Consider the following 10,893-nt stretch of genomic DNA (forward strand, 5'->3'; position numbering starts at 1 on the left):
CCCCGGGGTCGGAGCAGCTCAGGAAGAGCATCCTAGCCTCAGACTGCGCGGTGGGGAGCCTCCTCGGGACGGGAGGGAGAGGTGAAAGGAGGGTCAGAACCTTGGCGAGAACTCGCCGCCTCCACACCTGAGGGCACAGACTGAAATAGGTAAGTCAAGATAAAGAAGCAAAGATGAGGCGCTGTTTGGCAAAGTGAATCACAGATCGACTGACAGACGAAGATTCACAGTGATACCCCCCTTCGCCTTAACCCTAACAGAGGCCAAACTAGGACAACAACGACAAATGCCCCGCAAAGCCAGGCAGGCAGGGAAAGACTAAGGCTGACGTATAGGGACCCTATCCTCAGAGGCTCCACGGGTAACTAGAGAGACCACCACACCCTTCAGCTGTTTCTCAGGAGCCCGTCCAGATGAGCTCAAGTTTCTAAGCCAACGCGTTCCAATCAGCATCCTGAAGGGTGAGGGTGGGGGATGTGTTTCCCTCTGAACCTCTACCCCTGACTCTGGGAGCCTGAGAATTCTCACCCGCTGCCTTCATTTCCAGAGCACGGGGGAGAGAGGCAGACTTCTCCCTCTCTCTTCAGTGCCAGGAAAACTCCATTTGAACCTCTAACTGGTACCTTATCTCAATACTTCAAAAGAGAACTCAGAGGGAGAGGAGGGTGTCTGAGAAGGAGGGAACTGGGGAGGGGTGGCTGGGTGTGGGTTTGGAGGTATTTCCTGGGAGTATCTTAGCCTCCTCTGAGCAGAGGGAGATTCTGCTCAGTGGCGGTGAAACCGTGTGGAGCTAACTGAGGCCCAGCTTCACGAGCTGGGTACGATACGTGAATGCTCCCTCTTTCCCGCCTCAGGGTCCACATCTGTAAAACGAGGGTTAATAGAAGCAGCTGCCGCTGTGCCATACCCTCTTCTAAATGCTACAGGTGCTTACTCATTAACTCCTCACAACACCCTGAACAGGGAGGAACTATTATCACCACTCTTTAGTGGAGAAGAAAATGGGGGTACAGAGAGGTTATGTGACTTACTCAAGGTCACATGAGAGAACTGAGAATCCAGCCTATGCAGCCTGGCTACAACATCTAAAGCTGTCGTTACTGAAATATAATCTTCATCTCAGTGGGGCTGCTGGGAAGTTCCACGAGGTCATTTCTGCAGAGGCCTTAGTAAGTGCTCTATGACCCCGAGCCTGTCTACAAGGTGGAGATTAAAGGGCTGGTGATAATGCCCAGAAATCCGAGACTTGGATTCTGGGTAACTGGCAGGCCATGTTCCTGTCCTGGGCACCAGCTCTGACCTTCATGAATCTAAGAAGCATAGGATTCCCCGTTTGTTCCTCTGACCAGCCCCTGCACATCAACTAGCCCCACAACCAGGACTCACTCTGAATCCACAATAAGCCCCCTCCCATTCCCTGGTGATTCTCCAGGGTCTCCATATTTTACACTTTAGCAGACTAATATACCCTTTGGAACGGAGTTAGTACTTGTGCAATTGTTATAAAGTCTAAATGCATTTCTGTTCTTTCCAACTGTAGAGCTGGTAAGAGCAAGGGGTAAAAAAAAAAAAAAAACCTCAGAAATGGCTGGGTCCCTACCTATCCCTTCTCTCTTTCCTTTCTGCAATTCAGCAAAGACTTGATTATTTGGAATTCCTCTCTGAAGTTTCACTTCCTGGGCCAGATTTAGGAATGCTAAGCCCACAGCGATTGGGAGTTTTAAAAACATCAGCCATTTTAGAAGCTGTATGTCAGACATTGTTTGAAACCCCTGGCGACCAGGGTATGTGTTGTTTTGCTGCAGCATTTGAAACGGATGTATCAGGAGATAACTCAGGCCATATCCTGGGTGTGTGGGGTGGAGAGGAAGTAGGCAACTGCCTAACAGTATACAGGCAGCAGAAGAAAAATAACTGCCAGCCCTCACGTCACACTGTGCATAAGGCGCTGTCCTAACAGCGCTGCGTAATCTTAATTTACCTACTCACAACAATCTCGTGAGGTAGGTACTATTATCATCCTATTTTGCTGATGAGAAAACTGAGGCACAAAGATGAGAGGAGACTTGTTCAGAGTATAAAGCCGGTGAGTCACAGTCACCTCAAGATCAGACAGGTAGGAAGAGGCTGAACCAAGCCTGGAACCTAGTTCAATCTGGCACCACAAGCCTGTTCCTACTTTTGTGCTTTGTGGAAGAAAACGAGAAAGGGACACCCTCTTGAGCCCCTGAGTAGAGAGTAGAGGTACAGATTAAAAAGCAGTATATTTAAAGTATCTCCTCTGCCCCCTTTAGTTCTATGCTTACTTTGCTTCTCTGAGCCTCAGTTTCCTCACTTACAAAATGAGAATAATAATGCCTGTGCCACATCCAGGATTTCAGTGATGTTCTTTTGGTTGCAGGTAACATTAAACCCAATTATAACCAGCTTAAGCCAAAAGGGGTTTTAGACTGAAAAATGCAGGTGGTCACTCTGGATTCAGACACAGTCCACGCCAGAAGCTCAAGGGAAGTTATTATGACTCTGTGTCCATCTCCTGCCTGTTTTCTTTTATCAGTTTGATTACCAGGCTAGGTGTCTCCACAGGGAGACAGAAATGGCCAGTTAAGCAACCTCAGGGCAAAGAAATTACTTCCTTCCCAAAACTTCCAGCAAAAATCCTAGGGTTGCCTCCCATTGGCTGGGCTTGGGTCACATGCCCAGCCCTGAAACCATCATGCTTGCTGTGACTGGCCAAACCTGCATCACATGCCTACAACTGGAGTGGGAGAAGGGAGTCAGCCCCTCCCAGTGGGTGAGGCATGGTTGTCTAAAAGAAAATCAGGGTGCTGTTTGCAGAATAACAGGGCATGGGTGCTGGACAGGCAGAGATGTTCGCTTCCTCTGAAGTCGTGGTTAGCATTAAACACACTTGTGTGTGCAAAATGTTCGGCTCTGGTGGGTGCTCCGAAACTGCATCTCTCCCTTCTTCCCTCTCCTCTAGGAAACAGGATTCATGTCGCACCAAACCCAGGCCAACTGCTTCCTTGCTCACACGGGGAAACTAAGAAGGGACTTCTGAGAGAGGGAAAAGGACTTGCCCAAGATGACCCAGCTAACCGGCCATAGAATCCATGTCTTTTGACCTGAAACAAACCCCAGTTAAAGTCTTGGCTGAGCAGCTTCAGCTCTTTCAACTCCTCAAGGGAGTTATCTTAGTGCTGGCACAGGGGGAACTGGAAGATCGCAAAGTGCCTAAGACCCAGAGGAAATAATGCCACTCCCACAGTATCACCACCGTGCACCAAGCAATGGACCAGTATATCTGGCAGGAACCAGTCCAGCTCCCCACCCATCACACTTATAAACTCGGCCATTTCCTCTGGGGACACTGCACTCTGGGTGCTGAGAGAGCCAAGCAGGCATTTTTCACAGCTGCCTGAAGTAGGCAAGATGGCTCTTCCCTTGTTTAATTTCCTGCTCAGTTTGTGAGAGCAGATGTGCGTCCTTTAGGGCTAAAGGGGACCAAGTAGATTCAAAGTTGTCAAAACTGACCCTTTCAATTTGGCCCTGACTCAGTTTAAAAGTTTCTGGCCTTGGCCAGGGAGTCTGACTTCTCTACTCTAAACTTAGCTAGCCTGGTATGCTGGGAAGCTCTCTATTTAAAGGAAGGGGAGCAAGAACGGCATACATCAAGCTAGAATGGTAAGACTGCTCCCTCCAGCCCCTTAAGTAAAGCACTTGGGTTTGGGGTACACCCTGCCACAGGGTGTGTACAATGATACAGCCTTCCTGGAGGGTAATCTGGATTCAGATGTTGAGAACTTTAAAAATGTTCAGATGATTATTCCATACTCTAAGAATTTCTCCTGAGAAAATACTCATCTATATCCCTAAGATATGAATAAAGGTGTTCATGACAAGATTGTGTATAATAGTCAGTGTGAAAATAATCCAAATATCTAACCATAGGGGACTGATTAAGTAAATTACGTACATGCATACAGTAGACTATTACACAAATAAGACCGTATTACAGAACAGAATTATGTGAAAACCAATTAAAATATGAATGTTAAAAGAGCAATTTATAAGAGACTAGGTATGTGTAAACTCATTTTGTGAAAAAATATACCTATTTATGTATTTAAAAGCTCAAAGTGGTTGTATCAGGGATAAGTGGGAAGGAGAGAAAAATCTGTGGGTACTTTTGGTTTTCACTTATCTTTATTTTCTAACATTTTAAAAGTAAATTTATATTACTTTGTTAATTAGGAAAAATGCCCAATAACCTTTATAAAAAAACTTGTGTTTGGTTTCCTTTTTAAAAAGTAAGGTTAAATCAATCAATCTCTCTGGCTAGGATGTGTGGAAAGAAATGGGAAACTGAAGGCTGGGAGCAGCAGCAACAGCCGCAGAGAGCAGTACAGTGCAAGATGTTTGCACGAGGTGGCTATATCCATTTGCTGTGTGACCTTAGGCAAGTCACTCACCATCTCTGAGCCTCAGTTGCTACATCCACAAGATGAAGTGTTTGGTTCCATTATCTCTGGAGTTACTTCCAATGCCAAAATTCTACTATAGACAAGTTATGTGAGCCCCATGGAATGTTCATATATGCTCCAGGGGAACACGTAATGGCCCAGAAATGTATTCGGCATAAATTATTTTAGTCTTTCTAGCCCTGTGAGACTGTTGAAAACTCTGCTTAGCCTCTCTGTTCTTAGCATCTGCCTTCTGCTCAGCTTCCCAGTCTCTCTATCTAGCTACCTCGAAACTAGCAAATTCATGGAAAAGCACATGGAATGTCAGGCTCACCTCCACATGTTTCTCTTCACCCTGGGATCTTGATTCCTCAAGTCCTGACTTCCTAGATAGCTCTTTGATGCCTTCTAACAGATTTTAATTTTCTTTTAAACAGTTCTATCCAGGTTTTCTAGTTGTTTATTGAGACAGTTGATCTCTACAAGCTGGTTTGACATAGGCAGAAGCAGAAGTCCCTTCATGTGTTGGTAAGTGAAGTGGCTGGTTATAGAATGGTATGTACAGAGGGATCTATTTCTGTGCAAAACATGCATATACGTTTATGCAGAAGAAACTAGAGAAAGAACAAAAGCTACACTCAGCACCTAACTGGCTAGGTTTTCATTGTTTAACATTTAGTTATATTTCCAGTGTTATACAATGGACACTGAGCATGTCCAAGCTGAGTCTGACTTTTGAGGTCATTTATACCCATTTTAAAAGTGGGGAAATTGAAGACAAGAACATTTAAATTCATTTCAATTTAACAATTATTGGAGGCTGGCTATGGGCAGAGAACCATGCTGTGAGCCTCAGGGCATCCAAAGAAACACAACACCTAGTTACTTATTCCTCCACCCCAAGTGTCTCCAATGTGTGCTAGACTTTGGGATGTGAGGAATATGATGACAAGAATCTGCCCTCAAAAAATCCTAGCTGTGGAGACAGATATTCAGATAAACCATCCCAGGTTTGACGTGATAAATGCTACAGTAATGATGTGGCAGAGACTGTGACTTACCTCTTAATAGCCATTCTCCCAACATCCAACTAAAAGATTGTATTTCCCAGCCTCTCTTATAGCAAGTTATGCTCATGTGATAAAATTTTGGCCAATGAGATATAGCAGGGAACTGTTATGGGGGTTTCTGGTTAGTGGTAGTCTTTTTAAAGGGAACAGGAAATCCTCTTTCCTTTTTCTCTGCTGCTTGGAATGTAGATGCAATGGCTGGAGCTTTAGTAACCATTTTGCCTTACAATGTCACCTTGTGAAGGGAGACCCATACTAGGATGACAGAACAGATAAAGTAGCCTCGGTCACTGACAGCATGGAACTGCTCTATCAGCCCTGGATTGTCTGTCTTTATACTTCTTTTATACAAGAAATAAACTTCATACTCCTTATGCCACTATTATTTAGGATTTTCTCTTATATGCAGCTAAACAAAATCCTAACTCGTGCAAATCCTAAACATAAAGTGTTACGGGAGCAAAGGAATGAAGGAGGGAAGAACGAGTATTTCCATTCTTGAGCATCAAGGAAGTGAGAGTGGGTGTGAAGGTTGTGAAGGGTTCACCAGTGAGATGGGCGGGCATTTGGGAGGAAGAGCAGGCCATGCAGGGAGCTTGGGCTCTGGGCTGGGAACCGGTGTTAGAATGGGCTAGAAAAGGGCACAGGGGTGCTGGAATCATGCGACCTGTAATCAAATTCCATCACCATCTTCAGCTAGTTACCTCACTGCTCTGTGCCTCAGTTTCCCCAGCTGTGAAATGGGTAATAGTAGGGCCAACCTCCCTGGGTTGTCATGAGGGTTACGTGAGTTATTAAGTGTAAAGTGCCTGGCACGTGGTGAGGGCTTGGTCGGTGCTAGCTGTGAATGTGCTCATCCGCACAACGGGATAATCACAGTCTGGCCTCTCAGGGCGGCCAGCATGGATATCATGGCACAGGGCTTTGACCACAGTAGGTGCTCAGCCGTGCAGCCCTGTCCTCTCTCTCTCAGCAGGGAGCTTACAATGAATATTCACCAAATCTTCACCACGCCCCTACTCCGTGTCAGGTCCTGCGCTAGGAGGTGGCTGATCCAGGATGAATCAGATCTTACCCCTGACCTCCAGTTGCTCACAGCCTCAAGGAGAGAAAAGGAAAATAACGTGATAGGCATAATACAGTGTGGAAAGTGCAACAGTGGTCCAAGTTCAGTCCACCAACTCAGGTGAGCAAGAAAGGAAGCTATTTTTGGTTAAATGAGCTCAGTCTCTGCTGTGATCTCCCACTTCTGAGGGGAAGCCTTAATCTCAGGTAAAGTGAGACTTGCCCTTTTCTCTGGGGGTGGTGTCTTAGTTCTCGGGATCTGGCAGGGAGTGTCTGGGGCGCATCATCACTTATCCACACTGGCATCTGCTGAGACACCTTTATTCCTTCCTGAGAAGGGGTCACCCACCCATCCAGGCCACTGCCAAGTTGTTCCTTGTCCCTAAGCCTCATCCCCTCTTTGTCCCTTCAAAGCGCCCCGGAACCACCGCTCAGCCCCCACAGCCGCTGGGGCACAGGGAACTCTGTAGACATAGGATGACCTTCTGCCCAGCCACACACGCAGCATTTTTCCACTAGAGAGTCTGCCTTGAGAAGAACACGGGTCCTTTCTATGTTGTTTCCTTGAACTTATCTGGGGATTCTGGGGTCTCTCTCCAAGCTCAGGTCTGTGCCCAGAGAAGGGGCAGGTTCAAGGGTCCCTTTCCTCAGGGTTTACACCACCCACCTCCCCCTGTGCTGCTGCTCCAGCTCTCCTCACCCTTGTCTAGTCTGAGGGAGGCAGAACCTTGCTCTTAAACCCCCCACATTTCCCCATACCAATCATGTCATCAATGCACGAGAGCCTTTTCCTGTTGCCCTGAGACCCTAGGCTTTTGAAATTCAAAATCCAGGAGAAGATTCTGGTTTCTTTCTTTCTGCAGGGCCAGAAGAGGACAGTAGCCTTTAAACAACAGCCTATTGTTTGTTGTAATGGTGAGGGAAGGGGAGGCAGGAGTGTGTGTAAGGCTTCTGGGTAACAGGAATTAGCAAGAACGAAAAATAACACAATGAACTCCCTCCATGCTCCCAGTGGAATGGCTGGAATTAAGAAGGCTGACAATATCAAGTGTTGGCCAGGATGTGAAGCCACTGGAATGCTCCTACACGGCTAATGGAGACGCAAAATGGCATAGGCACTTTGGAGCACTGCTTGTCAACTCTAATAAACATAAATCTACCTCATTATTCAGAAATTCCACTCTTAGGTATATCTCCAAGAGAAATGAAAACATATATCCACAAAAGACTGCACATGATTATAGATTTATTCATAATAGCCCAAACAGGAAAGAATCCAAACATCCACTAACAAGAGTTTGAGTAAACAAATTTTGGTAAGTTCATACCATGGGATACCACAGAGCCATAAAAGGAGATGAACTACTGCTGTCCACAAAACATGAAAGAAAGTCAAAATCATTATTCTGAATAAAAGAAACACAAAAGAGTAAATATTGTATTATTCTACTTAGATGGAGTTCAAGAATTGGCAGAACTCATCTACAGTTTTAGAAGTGGTTGCCTTTGGGGGTGGGGGGGTGACTGTCACTGACCTAGAAGAGGCAGTGAGAGTGGGTGCTGGAAAAGTTCTACACTTTGATCTTTGGGATGGTAACATGTATATACAGATTGATAACATTTTTAATATTTGTGCATTTTACCATATATAAACCATACCTCAGCTTTAAGAAGTCAAAATTTCCTTAAAAAACACACAGACTAACATTTCAAAAATAATATGCTACCCTTGGTGCCATGACAGGGGTGGGAGCTTCCAGGGACACTGAGGAGGAAGGCTTTGGTAACTGGCAACACTGGGGGACAGGGGAGAGAAAGTAGTTAAGGAGATTCTCTGGCCCTTGCTATCAAGTCAGAGTGGAACCACTGGCTGAGAAAAAGATCAGAGGAGGTAATCTGGGTAAGTACTGTAGTGGCTGGCCAGGTGTTGTTTTGCCCGCCGGGCCCTGCTTCCCTTTCTCCTGCTTTTCCTATGGGGAGCTACTCCTTCCTACTCTCATGCCATGTTCCTAAAGTGCGGTGACCCCACCTCTCAGCTGTAGGACATGTGACCTTGGCCTGGCCAGTTCGCATGGCCCAGCTCTCTGGTGGGACACAGTGATTGGTTCAGGGGTTGGCACATGACCCAGATTGATCCAATGAGAGCTAGTCCTGGAAATTCTGCTAAAATTCTTGAGAATGAAGCCTGTATTTTTTTTTTTCCTCCTGGGAGGGCTGAGCTGGTGGAGTGAAAGCCTGGAACTGCTGATGGCCATCTTTGCCACCAAGACAGAGAAAGCCTCCCTGAGAATGAAGCCAACACTTGAGTAAACAGATCTGAAAGAAAGAGATCTGTCTGCCTGATGATGCTGTGTGGGTGCCTAGATCCAGCCATGCCTGAAGACTAACCTGAATATTTCATCTTTGTGAGCCAGTGAATTCTCTTTTTGGAGTAATTGTTTGAGTTGAGCTTTTGCTCCTTCTAACGAAAGAGTTCTAGTGAATATAGGTTCCACTAAAAAGCTTTTATGTCAGTACAGAGCATCTATTTGGGATGATTTAAATTTTTGGAAATAGATGGTGGGATGGTCGCATGACATTATAAATGTACTTAATGTCACTGAATTGTACACTTAAAATGGATAAAATGATAAATTTAATGTTATGTACATTTAACCACAATAAAATATGAATAAAAACATTTAAAATACGCAAAGAGAGAATCAGACTTTAAGTAAAGGAAAAATAAGATGTCATTATGAAAGATGTGCATTGAGGGAGCTAGAATGATAACTGAACGAGACCTGGTACAGAGAGGCAAAGTATTTCAGGCGGAGGGAAGAGTACAAACTAAGCCTTGTGGGGAGGAAAGTAAAGAGAGCATTCAGGGGATGGTGAGAAGTTGAGCTGGCCTGGGCGGGCTGGGGAAAGGTGGGAGGGAGACGAGTCTGTAAAGGAGATTAGGGGCCAGACCAGGAAGGCCCAGAATGCCAGGGTGAGTGAGTTTGGGTTAACCCAAAGGTCAATTCCTATGGGCTAGAAAAGGCATTGTAAATTCCAGGGCTGTTTGGAAAAACTTCATGGAGAATTTAAGTAATGGCTTCTGGGACTCAAGCTCCAAGTTGGCTTTCCTGGCCACTGACTCCCCTGGAGCCTACTTCTGTCCCCTCTGGCCCTCCAGGAGCTGGATGGTGAGTCCAAGGACTGGTGATACAGGGTGTCCCTGCCTTCCATGTTTCTGGCTGGTCCATCTAGAGGTGCCAGCCAAAGAGAACTCAGACCCTTGCCCTTTGCAACCCACCCCCATACAACAAGCAGAGGGCCCTTCTGACACGCATCAAGTCTCTCTTATTGCAAACTCTTCAAAGGCTCCCCACCCTACTTAGAATTCAGCCTGCACACCTCCACACCCCTCTGTCTGTCATCTACATTCTTCCTTCCTAATCTCCCACCCTCACGCCTGGGCTCACTACCCGCCAGACACCCTGGCCTCCCTGCTGCAAACACAGCAAGCTGCTAGCATGACTTGGGCCTCTGCTTGCTGTTCCCTGTGCCTGGGATGCTCATACTCCCGTCTCCCCACAGACGCCTCATCATTGTTCAGTCTGTACTCAGCTGCTGCTCTTTGGAGAAGCCTTCCCTGGATAAAGTAGTGCCCCACCTATCACTTCCCCCTTCATGGTTCTCCAGGCTGTCTGTGGTGGTCTTTTCCCTGCTTTGTTGTCTCTCAGCCTCCAGTTGAATGTGAACAGCTGGAGGGCAGGGAGTCTATCTTGTTCCAGCTATGTCTCCAGCACTTAGCCCAGTGCCCGGCCCACAGTTGGTGCTCAGTAAATGATAATTGAATGAACACAGTCAAGAAAGGTCCTTACAGGCAATTTTGCAAATGGGGAAGCTGAGCCCAGAGAGGAGAAGAGACTTAACAAAGGCATCCTACAATCAATGTCAGAGACAGACCTAGACCCAGGACTCCTGCCTGCAAGTTCAGTTCAGTTTCTGTAATTCCCCTCCACTTCTTTCTGTCAAAAGAGTTGCTAGGCTTCAGTGACTTTCCCCTCTGATGCAAGTATCCCAGAACAGAAAGTAGTGAACTAGAAGCCAGGATACTTGGGAGCTGGATCTAGCTTCACCACCCACCCACCTTCCAGACTGTGGGTCTCCTTGAAGGAAAAGGCATCACCAGCATCTAGCATACTCATGGTACAGGAGGTGCTCATACAAGGTTTGCTGAATGAATAAGTGATTGCTTGTAGGAAGATAATGAGTGTGAACAAAGGGTAGTGGTTAAGATCTCGGAGTCTGAGCTAGACAGACTT

The 10,893-nt window shown here is 46.2% G+C and overlaps 1 long non-coding RNA gene across 1 annotated transcript; it reads left to right on the forward strand.

The window, feature by feature from the left end:
• Positions 1-12: 12 nt before the first annotated feature.
• On the forward strand, positions 13-9,284 carry LOC141573758 (uncharacterized). Its single transcript, XR_012499821.1, has 4 exons — positions 13-149; positions 4,901-4,991; positions 6,564-6,719; positions 8,811-9,284. It is a non-coding gene; the product is annotated as an uncharacterized LOC141573758 (long non-coding RNA).
• The last annotated feature ends 1,609 nt before the right edge of the window (positions 9,285-10,893 follow it).

The sequence above is a fragment of the Camelus bactrianus genome, chromosome 17, assembly GCF_048773025.1.
Source record: "Camelus bactrianus isolate YW-2024 breed Bactrian camel chromosome 17, ASM4877302v1, whole genome shotgun sequence".
Classification (NCBI taxonomy): domain Eukaryota; kingdom Metazoa; phylum Chordata; class Mammalia; order Artiodactyla; family Camelidae; genus Camelus; species Camelus bactrianus.